Source organism: Ochotona princeps, chromosome 24 (assembly GCF_030435755.1).
Source record: "Ochotona princeps isolate mOchPri1 chromosome 24, mOchPri1.hap1, whole genome shotgun sequence".
NCBI lineage: Eukaryota > Metazoa > Chordata > Mammalia > Lagomorpha > Ochotonidae > Ochotona > Ochotona princeps.
The window spans coordinates 35,829,697-35,843,522 of record NC_080855.1 but is presented as its reverse complement, the minus strand read 5'-3'; the positions used below and the strand labels follow the sequence as shown (position 1 = coordinate 35,843,522).

General features: G+C 43.3%; 2 pseudogenes; both read right to left on the bottom strand.

Moving 5' to 3' along the window:
* Nucleotides 1-610: 610 nt before the first annotated feature.
* On the bottom strand, nt 611-10,756 carry LOC131483176 (zinc finger MYND domain-containing protein 19-like; annotated as a pseudogene).
* A 1,046-nt stretch (nt 10,757-11,802) lies between these two features.
* LOC131483175 (ras-related protein Rab-6A-like) lies at nt 11,803-12,983 on the bottom strand (annotated as a pseudogene).
* Between the last annotated feature and the right edge of the window lie 843 nt (nt 12,984-13,826).

The following is a 13,826-nucleotide window of genomic DNA, read 5'->3' as shown; positions in this document are numbered from 1 at the left end:
GCAAATAGAGGGTATGGTGGTACATTGGAGCCTGCAGAAGATATCCGGTACCATAGCAGAGGATGGAGAATGGAGTGCATTGATCAACTACCCCAGCCATGTATTGGCAGTGCATAGTGGTGCAAACAGAGACTTTGAGGTGAATTTTGTCAGCCAGTGAGTTCAGGAGTGATTTCATCATGTTTGGAGTGGTGAGACTGAAAGCAAGTCAGACTATTGGATTATCAAAACCACCTGAGTAGTGTCCTCAGAGCCTACCCCCAATCAGAGACCCTGTGATGGCTGGGAGGCTGGGTGTGACTTCTCCCTTCATCTCCCGCTTCCCTCAGAAACAGGAAGGAATAAAGGGAATTAATTAATTAATTAATTAATTATGCCTGGCCCTGTGCCATCTGAGGATCTCAGTAAAGTATTCTATTTGTCACTTCTGCTCTTCCCTCTGCGTGCCCCCCCCAAAAAACTGCACATGTATTTGCAAACATATTAACATATAAATAATGAGGGCATCAGGGGGTACCCAAACCCTGCATCTGGACTGGCACATGCTTCATCTGTGCCTTCAGTCCAGGCTCCAGTCTCATGGCACACCAAAAGTAGCCCCACAGCCCAGTCATTGCTCGGGTTCCAGCTCCTGCAGGCAGCTGCAATTTTGCTCCTGACAGCCCTTCCTGTGGGAGGGCCAGTCCTTCTGCTTGCAATGGGACTCATAGTAGTGGGTCATTGGTAGCACCCATAGAAATTTAAACTCCTGGAGCTGTTTCTCAATCACCGTGAAGATCAGATAGTGCCGCTCCTAGTAGTTGAACGAGTTCTCCTCTTCCTCCACCACATTCCTGTTGGCATTGTAGTGCAAAGTTATGCTCAGGATGGGGAACTGCTCTTCTATAGGATCTGTAGCAAACTTTTGAATCAGGAGCCAAAACAAGCTCTGCTGCCTCTACTTGCTGGATGTCTCCTTGGCTTGGGGCAGCCAGCCCCAAGGCATGAGCTTCAGGTTGTGCAGGCAGTTGTCCATGCTCACAGCATTGAACACACCACCTTGAAGCCAGCACCACCCCAGTGCTATTCCCACAGCTTCTTGTGCAGGAGCCTGCCAAATATTGGCCCTGGTTCTTGTCAAAGGTGTGTACAAAGATCTTAGCAGCATTTCTATCCACATCTTTTTTTAAATGTGTCTAGATACATCTTTCTTTTTTTTTTTTACTTCTTTTTTTTAATTATTATCATTGTATGATACAGTTCCATAGGCTCTGGGATGTTCCTTATCCCCTACCCAACTCCCTCCCTCTCACTGAGTTAATGTATATCATTACTAGAGCAGAGTTCTTCATGCACAATCATATGTACATCATTGCAGGCAAGACAATGGCAGAGAGTCCAACATCCTATTGTCAAGATATAGTAAACAATTTCAGTGAGAGTTCAACTTTGGAAGTAGAGAAGCATACTGCATTGTATCCCCGTCACTGGATATGATAGTCTCCATTGCATAGTTTCTATACATCCCGTTAAATGAAAAGTCACAAAACAAAATCAATAACAGAAAAAAAAAGAAATTAACAACACCATGAAGCTAAATAACATGTTACTAAATGACTAATGTGTCATTGAAGAAACAAAAACGAAAATCAAGAACCTCCTTGAAGAAAATTATTCCACTGTATGACATACGAGTATTGAATAATTCAATCAGAAAAAAAGTCTTCTGATGAGACAAAATTAACAAAAAAATCTAAATCCATGAGATAAAGTTTCTGCTGATCTTTGTTGGTGAAATGTGTCTCTTGTAAGCAACAAATAGATTGATTTGTTTTTAAATTTACTCTACTAATCTATGACATTGATTAATGAGTTTAAGTCATTTACATTCAGGGTTAATACACATAGGTGATAATTTGATTCTGTCATACTAGCAATGGATTGTTCACTGATTTAGTATTCTGTTGATATTTTACTGAGATGTTCTTCACATTTGTATTTGGTTTTGCTGGGTGCTATTCCTTTTCTCTGTGAAGAGAAAACCTTAATCATTTATAGGCGAGGTTTGAAAGAGGCATAGTCTTGTAAGTTTTCTTTACTGTGGAAGAATTGTATTTCATGGTAGGGGATGCCCCTGCCGGGTCGGACCCAAAGCTGGGGACTCACGCCAAAGACACTGCTGAAAGGCAGTGAACGAGTCCTCGGCCTCCCCCAGGACCCAAGAGAGCTCTTCCCTCAGGGTAAGCCCGCATGAGGGAACTTGGGAACTGGGTTAAAATTCCTAGCTCTGCCCTCCCACTAAGATCTTTTGGCTGGGCGAGTTTGGGAGGGGTTCGGGCCTTGGGGTTGGGGGCAAGTGCAGCTCCCTGCAATGTGGCACCTGTGGGGGCTGTCCCTTTGCCTGCTGGCTGCCCAGTGGTGAACTTTGGGTTTTTAAGATATCTAGTTGCTTCCTGGGGTCAGCCATTACTAAGGCCTGTTTTAGTGTAGGTGAGTAATGAATTTTGGGTAATTCGCAGTGATAGGTTCATGAAAGTTTCAAGCATGCGAGGCAACTGAGACCCAGTGGTTTGGAGGGAAGTATTCAGAAGATAATTTGGGTTAGACAGATTCTCCAGCCCATTTAAGAATCCAGAGATGGGCTGGTAGCATAGAACATCCCTGTTCACTACTCACCAGCCCACACCAAAGCTGAGAATGGGGGCCTCCTTAGCAGTGTTGGGTACTATTACCTGGCTTGGTGGTGGAGTGGTCACATTTGGCAGGGTCAAGACACTATCCAGCATGTGAGAGAACTTGGTCTGGGGTAGACTCTGTGGGATTGTGTGGGCCTAAACCTGTGGAAATACAAGTTTCCCTGGTTAGCTCTAAAGCCGGGGTTGCGATGGACTAAGCTAGGTGTTACCATGTCACCTGCCATCACTCACAGGTAAGGGAAACCACAAGAGTCAGGGCAGGTCAAGGCAGCAGCACCTGAATGTGCCTCCTAAAACAGGGTATGGGGTGGGCAAGGCTGCCACTGGAAGGGGCCAGAATGGGCAGGGCCGAACAAACCTTAACTCACAAGAAACAACAGAAATCAGGTTGGAGCACAGGTCTTGCCAAGTAGGTCCTTGCACCTACTGGTCTGCATGAGACAGGGATGCTAAGCCACAGCATCTAAGGGGCCAGGACAAGTGGGGGGCTCTGCCAAGCTGAGTCAGAGCAACCACTGGCCTTCACATGATCTAAGGCTGGGAATAGGCCCAGTTGGGGAGCTAAGGCAACATCCTAGCTGCGTTATGTAGCAGAACAATGTGGCCCTAGAAGGTCAGGGAGCACAGGATTACAGTTGATTGGGTAACATTTGCAGGAGGACAACCAAATGGCTACCGTTTGCATACCTGATTGGATATCATTTGTATAAGAACAGTTGAGTGGACAGCATGTGTATGAGAACACTTGGTGGAATATACAAGACAAAAGGAGTTCCAAACAAGAGTACAGAAACAGTTCATGGGTTTTGTTGCTAAGCTCAATACCTCCACCCTTATCCTATATGACCCTCAGTGTATAAACTCTGATGCCACTAATAAACTTCAGCTTTGACCATCAGTCTGGGTTCATGCGTTTTTTTATCTGCTCCGTGCACCAAGTTCATCACTGTGGGACAGTGACAAATCCCTGTGTTGCTCCTTTGGGAATTTGTCATTAAGAAGCGAACTCAGTTTATTATGTGTCACATGCACATTCAGGCATATGTGCTGCCAGAACAGATGTTTTCAGTGGTTGCAGAAAATGGCTTGGGCACTGTACTTCTCTCTGGATGTGAGTTGTTAGCTTGTTGAGTCAGGATGTACATCCTTGCTTAGTGTGGCTGCTCAGCATGCTTGATTTCATCATCCTGGGCTCAAGGTGCATTGGCCGAGAAATGACCAAGCAGTCTTTCCCAGATATCTGCTAGTGACACTGATGAAATGATAAGTTAATCAGTCAAAGGCAAGATTTTTCGCACTGGAAGATTGTGCTGCTCCTTCTGAAAGTTGCCATTCAGAAGCACACTGAATTCCCTAAGTGTCACATGCACATGCAGCCATATGTTCTGCCAGAGTAGTTGTGTTCAATGGTAGCTGAAAATGGTTTGGGCGCTGAACTTCTTTTTGGACATGGAGTACTTGGCTCATTGAGTGAGGATTTACATCCTTGCTTATGGTGGTTGCTGAACAGGTTTGATTTCATCACAGTGGGCTCAAAGTGCATTGGCCAAGGAGTGACAAAAAGGGTTTCCAGGAGATCTGCTAGTAACACCAATGAAATGTGAAGTTAATGACCCAAGTGGAAGAATTTTGACACTGGAAGACCCATGCTGCTTCTTCTGGAAGTTGCCATTCAGAAGCACATTCAGGGGTTTAAACTTCCAGCAGCTTCCTGGCTGCTGGTGGGCCTCAGGATGGGGCATCTTACTCAAATCCCGACTCCAGCCACCATGTGCACATGGTGAGCTGTTCCTGGGCCTGCTTCTGTTCAGGGGTTGCTTCCTTTGAGGTGAGTACACTGAGGGGGTAATTCTCTGTGACTGGGTAGGTCCGGGGCCCACCCACTGCCCTCATTAAGTGGTGAATGGGATTGGGGAGGGGCTCGACCTTGGGCCTGGGGGTTTAAACTTCCAGCAGCTTCCCAGCTGCTGATGGGCCTCAGGATGGGGTGTCTTGCTCAGATGCCGACTCCAGCCACCATGAGCACGTGGTGAGCTGTATCCAGGTGGCCAGTGCACCATTTGGCACCAGGCTCTGTCTGCTGGCCATCCGGCTGGGGAGCTCTGGTATTTTGGTTCTTTGAATCACTGCTTAGTTAGCTCCAGTTTGATCCCACTGTGCTTCTGGGATCTGAGTATTGAATAAAGATTCCCAATGACAGTTACTCTTCCTTTGAAGAACTTGTAATCACTGAATAATGCTGACCACTGAGCACGAGTTCATGCAAAAGCTAAGGGTTGGGGCTTGTCTAGCAGGATATTCTATTACCTGACACAATGATGGATCTTCAGACTGGTCACATTAGGCAGGGCTATAACATTAATTATAGTGGATAAGTGTTGGTTGGGCTTAGCCACAGCATTAGCTGGCTGAGGCTGGCACTGGGAGCTAATTCTGTTAAGTCAAATGCCAGAACCACCTGGAGAGTGCACAATCTGGGTGTGGGAGTGGCCTAGGAGGGAAATAGTGGGCACCTCCCTCTTGGTTTACCATGCTCACTGGACAGCACAAAAACCAGGACAGGGGCCAGGGTGGCTAGACAGAAATGCACCTGGTAGTAGATGTATGGGCTGGATAGTAGGTTTGTTGTGTTGAACGAGGCTTCAATGCCCATTGATATGTGAGATAGCTAAATGGGATGTTGGACAGACTGGACAAGCCTGCAGTACATACTGGCAAGCATGGGAACCAGGGTAGGGGGCAGAACTGGTGGCAGTTATGGGGAGTCACCCCAACTGGGCTGTAGCTCCAACTGATTTGCGTGAGGACTGAATATAAAGTGAGCAGGATCAGGATGGACTACAACACCTGTTGGTTCACGAGGGAGACAGGGCTGGAAACAGAACGGACCCAGCAATCACAACAACCAGCATGTGCATAAGCTGATTGGTGTGACGAATGGTGTCGGACTCTGTACTAGCAAACTTGCGCAAGAATCAGATCAGGCCAGGGATCATCTCAGATGAAGTTTCTTTGGAGATCCCTCCAACTGAACTGCTGATCTTAGAACCCCAACCATGGAGAGACTGTCAGCCAGTGATCTCTGAGTAGGTTTCATTGTGATTGAAATGATGAGATTGGCAGCAATCTAGAACCGATGATCTATCAAACCTGCTTGAGCAGGACCCTCGGAGTGCACTGCCTGTTGGGGATCTGGGATGGATGGGAGGTTGGGTGGGGCTTTTCCATTTATTTCTCCCCTAACCCCAGATACAGGGAAAAATGATAATATTAGTGTGGAAACAATGGTATTACCCACTTTCACCCTGTAGCCCTTGACCCTTTGTACCCTAATCAACTAAGTAAGATGATCAAAAATTAATTAAAAAATAATTGTATTTCATTTTCAAACACAAAAAGCTTTGCTGGATACGTTATCCTGGGCTGACAATTTTTTTGTTTGTAGAATCTGGACTATGTTGCTCCATTCTCTTCTTGCCTGTTGAGCTACCTGTGAGAGGTCTGTGAGTTTACTTGTCAATCCTTTATATGTGAGTTGATTTTTTTACGTGCACATTTAAGGTTCTTTTCCTTATGTTCAATTGAAGAGAGCTTGATTATCATGTGTCTTGATGAATATCGCTTTTGGTCAACCATGTTGGAGTTCTGTACCCCTTCTGGATATTGTTTCCCAATCCTTCCTCTAGACTTGGGAAATTTTCCCTTATTATATCATTAAATATATTTGTAAACTCAGCTTCTGTTTCTGCACCTTATGTGAATCCCTTACTTTTGTATTTGGTCTTTTAGTAGTGTCTTTCAATTCTTGAACAGTTTTTTTTTTTTTTTTTTTTTTTTTTTTTTTTTGCCTGATCCAGCTCTGCTTCCGGTTTTGTTATTGTTGTTGTTGTTGTTGTTTATTTCCCCCTAGTGAAAGGAAATATCTTCTAATTTTGACATTCTTTCTTCTGCCTTCTTCATTCTATATTGGTGACTCTCCACTGTACTTTTTTCTTTTTTAAGATTTATTTTTATTACAAAGTCAGATATAAAGAGAGGAGGAGAGATAGAGAGGAAGATCTTCCGTCCGATGATTCATTCCCCAAGTGAGCTGCAATGGGCTGCTGAGCGCCGATCTGATGCCGGGAACCAGGAACCTCTTCTGGGTCTCCCACGCGGGTTCAGGGTCCCAATGCATTGGGCCATCCTCGACTGCTTTCCCAGGCCACAAGCAGGGAGCTGGATGGGAAGTGGAGCTGCCAGGATTAGAACCGGCGCCCATATGGGATCCCAGGACGTTCAAGACAAGGACTTCAGCCGCTAGGCCACGCTGCAGGGCCCTCCACTGTACTTTAAATTTGCTCCACACTATTCTTCCTTTCTAATAAATCAACTTTCATTTTATTCATTTCCAGTGTGAAATATCCCTTAAATTACTTGAATGCCTGGTTTACGTGCTTCTTGTTGTTGATAGGAAGTTTTATAACAAGTGTTTTGAATTATGTATACCCCGTTTTCTTGATGTATTCCTCAGTTAACTCTGAAGTTGGCAGAAACTTTTGCTCCTTGGCAAGGAAGTCTTCAGTAACATTCATTGTGCCTCTGTCTCTTCTTTTCTTTTGGTCATTGTACTTCTGCTTTGCAGATTCTTCTCCTTGGGGCAGGGTTCTAAGCTCTTCCATCCACAAGTCTACAGTTCAATTTTACTTATTGTGCTTGGGTTCTTTGTTTGCAGTCACTTGTGCCACTACCTCCAGCAAGTTCCTGGTCTGGACTCTTTTGTTAGATTTCCACCATGGTCTCTGTAGCCCTAGCTCCTGGCTCACCAGTCTCCTTCCCTCCTGGGATACAGTGCTGAGGCTGCAAAATTTGTCTGAACAACCTGCCTTCCACTCCCAGGTGGAGCAAGTCCCGGGATTATGAAGACAAATGGTGTCCTATATAAAGAGGTTGTTGGTGATGCTGATCTTGCTAGAACCTGTTGGCCATTTGGTCTGAGTGCCACACGGACCTATTTTGACCTGTATAATGCCATAGATGGTATTATTTTGTGGGACCAGTGCAATGCACTGGACTCAGTGATTTCTTGCCAAGTTCAGTGCATGCACAATTCATTGCTGTCCCCTGCATTCTTACGTTCTTTGTCACCCTGCAAGAAATGGCACCTGTTCTGCCATTAGTAGTGTTTTTGATCTGCTGGCTATCATGTCTGTGGTATACTTCAACCTATCTTGGATGAAACCTATAGGATGTCATGTTGTTGCAGTTCACTGCATCAGAAATGAGTTCACACACAGCTCAATGCATGAGCAGTACTGTGCATGGCCCTTGCCTCCTTAAACAAAATGGTGCCTAATTCTGCTCTAGAAGGCTGACTGGGCTGTGAAATATATTCTGTTTCTGCACTGCCCACCTGAGATCTGCTGCTCTTTCCCTTCTCCTATGCAAATCAAACAGACCGGCTGGACGATTTGGCCTTTTAGTAGTGTGTTTTAACTCTGAATAATTTTTAGTGTGATCCAGCTTTAATTCCAGGTTTTTGATTGTTTCCCAATTGTGAAAAAGATAGTTCCAAATATAAGATTTCTTGTTCTGAATCCTTCATTTTATTATTGAGAATTTCCAGTGAATCTTTAATTTGCTCTATTGCATCTTTCATCTTCAATAATTCTGCCTGATTTAGTTTCAGTGTTTCTATTTCATGTGTGATATACTCCTTTAATTGTTTGAACTCCTTTATATTCTTTTCCTTCTTGATAAACTTTGTAATGAGTTTTCTGAATTCTGTTTTCCCCATTTTTCTCAATGTACCTCTCAGTTACCTCTGAGTTTGGCAAATGCTTTGTCCACTTTGTAGGGGAGTCTTCAATAACATTTGTTGTGCCTTTGTTTCATATTTTTTTTTTGGTCATTTTAATTTTGGTTAGCAGATTTTTCTCCTTTTCGGGCAGGATTCTAAGCTGTTTCACTCATTGTTCTAAAGTTCAGTTTCACTTATTGCAATTGATTTATGTTTCTTTGTTTCCTGTCACTTGCACCACTCCCTCCAGTGAGTTTCACATCTGGGTTCATGTTAGATTTCCACCATGGTCTCTGTAGCCCTCACTCCAGGCTCACCACTCTACCTTCTATGATCCCCTGTTCATGCTGCACCATTGTCTATACAACCTTTCTCCCACTTCCACTTGGGGTATGTCCCAGGAATAGGGAGTCACAAGGTGTCATAAAGAACTAGGCTGTTGTTGGTGCTGGTCTTGTTTGAACATAAGATGTTAAAGTCGGTGTTATTTTTGATGTGGAATCAGTGCAATGCACAGAGATCAATGTATTCCCTCCCAGCTAAATGTATGCACAGCTTAATGTTGTCTTTGCAACTCTCATAGCTTTTCCCATTGTGTACAAAATGTTGCCTGTTGTGCCACAGGTGGAGTTCTGCATCTGATGGCTATTAGATCAGGGATCTCTCCAGAATAAGATTGGGTGGAACTTTGTTGCTGGTGAAGCTCTGGCTGCCCATGAAGTTCAGATTGCCTTTCACTGGCTGCTGCTAGGGTATCTGATCACTATATGAGCACATCATTGTCTCTGTTGCTTTCTGCTGTCATTCAGTCTCCAGGTACCTCTCTACCATCAGTCTGTCTTCTCTTATTTCCTGAAATGTGCCCTCCCTGTTTCTTTCTAATATTTCACCATCTGTTTAAATCTTTTCTTATCCTATTCTATCATCTTGATTCTCAGACACAGAATTGCATGCACTGGTTTGTTCCCTAGTGACTGCAGCATCCAGAGCTGATCTGATCTGAATGGTGTCCATTTTTGCCTGTGACAATGTAAAGAAGAGCAACTGATGTGGAAATAGTTTTTATTTCCTCAAATGATTAGGCCTAGAGTTACCATGTAATCCAGGAATGCTATATTTGGTGATATTCTGAAGAGAATGGAAAAGTCAAACTGTAAAATACATGCTCAGGCTCACCTCAATCAATTCTGAAACAGTCAAAAGTTAGGACACCTGAAATATTCATAAATTAATGAGTAGGAAAATAAATGATATATACATAATCTGTAACACCATGTAACCATTATTATGATTCATACGCATGACTGTTGACATATTACGCCATCTTAGTCCACATGTTCTCTGATCTTCATGTGAACTGTCCAGAATGGGCCTACTTATCAGAACAGAGCACACAGTATTTCTTTCCAGGAGGTGAGAGAAGGAACGCGAGGAAAGCATTTAGTGGAACAGGATTTTCTCTTGGAGAGTTTGGTTGTCCAAAAATGTGAGGTTTATAAGCTCCAGTGGTTGTTACTTTTATGGTTAATTCAAAATTGTGAGCTTTTTTTTTTATTTGAAGTATGGAGTTAGGGGAGTGAGAAAGAGAGAGGGAGAGAGGGAGAGAGAGAAAGTTTATGTACCATTTTCCCTTCCCAAATGACCTCAGCATCCAGGACTTTGGCCAAATCCAGGAACCTGAAATTCCATCCAGGTTTCCCATCTGTGTATCATGGACCTAAGCACATGGGTCGTATTTTTCAGGTGTTTTACTGGGGTGCTTGTTCAGAAATGTAGCAACAGAAGTTGAACAGGTGTTTCTGTGGGAAGCCAGTATTATAAATAGTGACTTAATCTCTTACACCACAATGCTAGCCCCTAAAATGTTTGATTTATGGTGTGTGAATTTCACCTGTATAGATTTTCTAATCTCTGATGCAAATGCTTACAAGTATGAGACATGTCACATTGTGCCTACTAAGCGCAGGGGCATCGTGGAGAGTCCTGCAGAATTCGGGTCTGTTTCTGACAGTCCCAGTGCTGTGTTTTTCGTATAAAAACCCAAGATTCAGAGCCTGGCCTGTATTTTGACTGCTTCCTTATTGCCTGTGTATTTCTAAGAGTCGTTTCCCTGTGTAATCTTTTCTTTCTCATATTTCTGTGCACTCAGGCTTGGGTATTTTTAATTTTTTAGTTAAAAGGTAGAATTAGAAGGTGAAATAGAGACCTTCCGTTGTCTGCTTCCCTCTCCAAATGGCTGCAACAGCTGGGATTGAGGCAGATGAAGCTCCATAGCCACAAGCTTCAAATAGTTTACCTCCATGGTTGCAAGGGCCTGTAAACTTGAACCATCTTCTGCTGCCTTCCCAGGTGCATTAGCAAGGAGATGGATTGGATGTGGAATAGCTGAACTCAAACAGGTACCCCAAAGGGATGCAGGCTCTGTGGGTAGGGGATTACTTTGTCATACACTCTAATCTTTCAGTTACATGGATTGACAGTCACTGAATTTTCTGTTGGAACTGTGATTGTTTGCAAGTGGGGCCCTCTCTCCATCTATATACTGAGGTAGTTGATAAGATTTCCTAGGGAGAGGATGCCATGGTCGACTCCTTAGATGTAGCTAGGAATCCACTGTGTTGTACATGCACTGGGTCACTATGGCCTGGCGAAACCCAACACATGCAAGGAAACATCTGCTTATAACTTCTGGGTAACTTGAAAGGAAGCAAAAGATGCCATTTGCTTCAAATATGGTCTGCACATGGCTAGGTGGACTGAAACAACACTAGTAAGTCATTGGACAGATCAAGTGTGGTCTTGCAATGCTGAATGCATTCAAAATATAACTGTGGGTGATGTCAGCTATTGCAGGGACTGAAGCAAAGGAGGGACATTACACAGTGCATGCCCTATCTGGAGGTTGACCAGAGGATGGCCTTCATAAGGCCAGGCTGGGATGACTAAGTAAAGGTGAGGAAAGCATGAAGAGCTCAAGGAGGTAGGCCAAGTGCTGCTGTGAGCATATTGCTTCTTAAACAAACGATACTGATACTACTGCTGAAATTTCCATGGCTTTGTAGTACATGATCATATTAAAAAAGGAAAAAATTAAGAAAAGGCATCTAATTTTTCACTGGACTATGCTGAACCTTTTGTCTTTTTGTAAAATACAAATAATAAAGACACTGACTTTAGTAACTGTGATGCTAAGATATCATCTCCTTGAGACAGATAGCAATGAGGAGCTGTCATATGTTATTACTGAAGCAGAGAGGGTCAAACCAATATTCACATTGCAGCCAATGAGAGGAAGCGGGACAAATTGGTGGGCTTTGGGAGCAGGGTAAAATGAAGGTGTGGCCGGCATTAGCAGGAACAGCATTTGCTGACTGGCTGGTCCTGAGGCTTTTCCAGGTTTATGTCAATCATATCTTTCCTCATTCTGTCCTGTGTGTTTTCTATTCCAGGCAAAGCTGTTGCCACAAGTCAGAAGAGCTTCTTTACATTTATTTTGCTTTCTCACTAGTTTCAATAAACATGGCATTTAGCTCATTGGCTTTTCTCTTTCTCTCCTCAGTAGACATTTGCTTCTTGTCAACAAGATCTGTTTTAATTTGTGCTAGCATGATGATATCATCATTTCCTCTTTCTGTTCTGATATTATCAACCCATTTTGGAGTTTGCTGGAAGCCATTAACATTTGTAATATTGTGAACTACTATACCTGCAAAAGAATCAAGGATGTCACTGGGAATGAGGCTATGAACATGTGCCTGACCCACAGTATTCCACACATTAGCCTGGCTTTTCTATCCTCCAAAAACATTGTCTCTGATTTAAAAAAAAGAAAGAAAAAACAATGCCAGTTATTGCCTGATATATGATGTCTAAAATGTCATGCATGAATATGGTGATCAAGAATGTCTTCCCAATATTCTACTCCCCCAGGACACCAATTTGAATTTCCTCAGCAGAATCCAGAAGTGTCCTCTTGTAGATATGATGGAGCCAGAGGAGCTGATGTTGTCTTGTGCCAGAAGTCTTCCATTACTGATACCTGCTCCCACCAGCTAACCATGAAGAGAAAGCAAGCAAGAAAGAAAGAAAGGAAGAAAGAAAGAAATAGAGAAATAGAGAAAAAGTGGAGTTCCAACGCAACAGTGGGTACAAACCCTAGGTAGGAGCAAGGCTGGAGGGCAGCAGCCTCCACTGCTCCCCTGCAGATTCGCCTACTAACATTGAGGGAGGCCTATGACTTGCAGAGGGGGAGGACAGTGTTGAAAAAGCTAAGGCTGCTCTCATGGTGCCCAAGGCGAGTTCCTTTCCCTGCCTCAGCACCCAGCATGGAGCCCAGCGGGGAGAGGCTGAAGGTGGTAAAGCGGCATCCTCAGATGTGTCTGGGACCTCTCACACAGAGCTCTTAGCTCCCACAGCTGCCTACTGCCACCATTGCCACAGGCCACAGGCCAGAATGCCCAGTGTACAAGCCTCTGGCGCCACACAGAGCAGCCTGGGTGTTAGCTTGCTACCTCTTTGGCCGACGGCATGCATGTGTCTCTATGGCTTCTTGTTTTAACTGCTTGGAAAAGTCTCTCTTCTATTTGTTTGATTCCACAATGACAAAGTTTGCCGGAGACCATCTCCAGCTGACTTCAGAGCTTGCAAAGGATGAATGGATTAGCTAAAAGACAAGAAGAGGTGGCGACTTGGACCGCTACGACATGATGCTCATATTGGACAACTCAAGAAACTTCCCTCCATGACTTACACACAAATCATCATGAACTTTTGCACAACATTCCATTGTTTCATTTTTACTTCATTATAAAAGAATGATTACAAAAATAATCCTAAAAACCATCATTATTGTTTTACTTCAGGGAAAATATTTTCAGTAAGCTATTACTCATTTAAACCTGCAGCCATCCAGCTGAAGTCAGAGAGTCCACGGTTCGCAGCACATGCGGTTATTTAGTGACAGGTGGTTTGCTTATATCCAAAATCAATTTTCACTAAACCTAAACTAATATTACTTAAAATATCAAAAATACTAAATTAAAAAGAAAGCTTATAAATGAAAGGAATTTATAAAGATGTATATCACAAATTCTTTATTAAATTTTTAATCACCTGACCTAGTACTGGTTCAATTGTTTTTTGTTTTTGTTTTGCTTTTTTTGTTGTTGTTGCTAAACAGCAGTGGAAAGGATCAGGGCAACTAAGCCTTGCTGTGAATAGAAGGCTTTTACAAGAAACATCTTTTTATCTTTTTAAACTGTTTTCTTCCCCTATATATAAGTACAAATATAAGTTTCAACTTTTAAACCATTGTTCTTTGAAGTTTCACATTTGTCTCCCTTTATAAGATGCACCATATGCTTTGTGCTTTC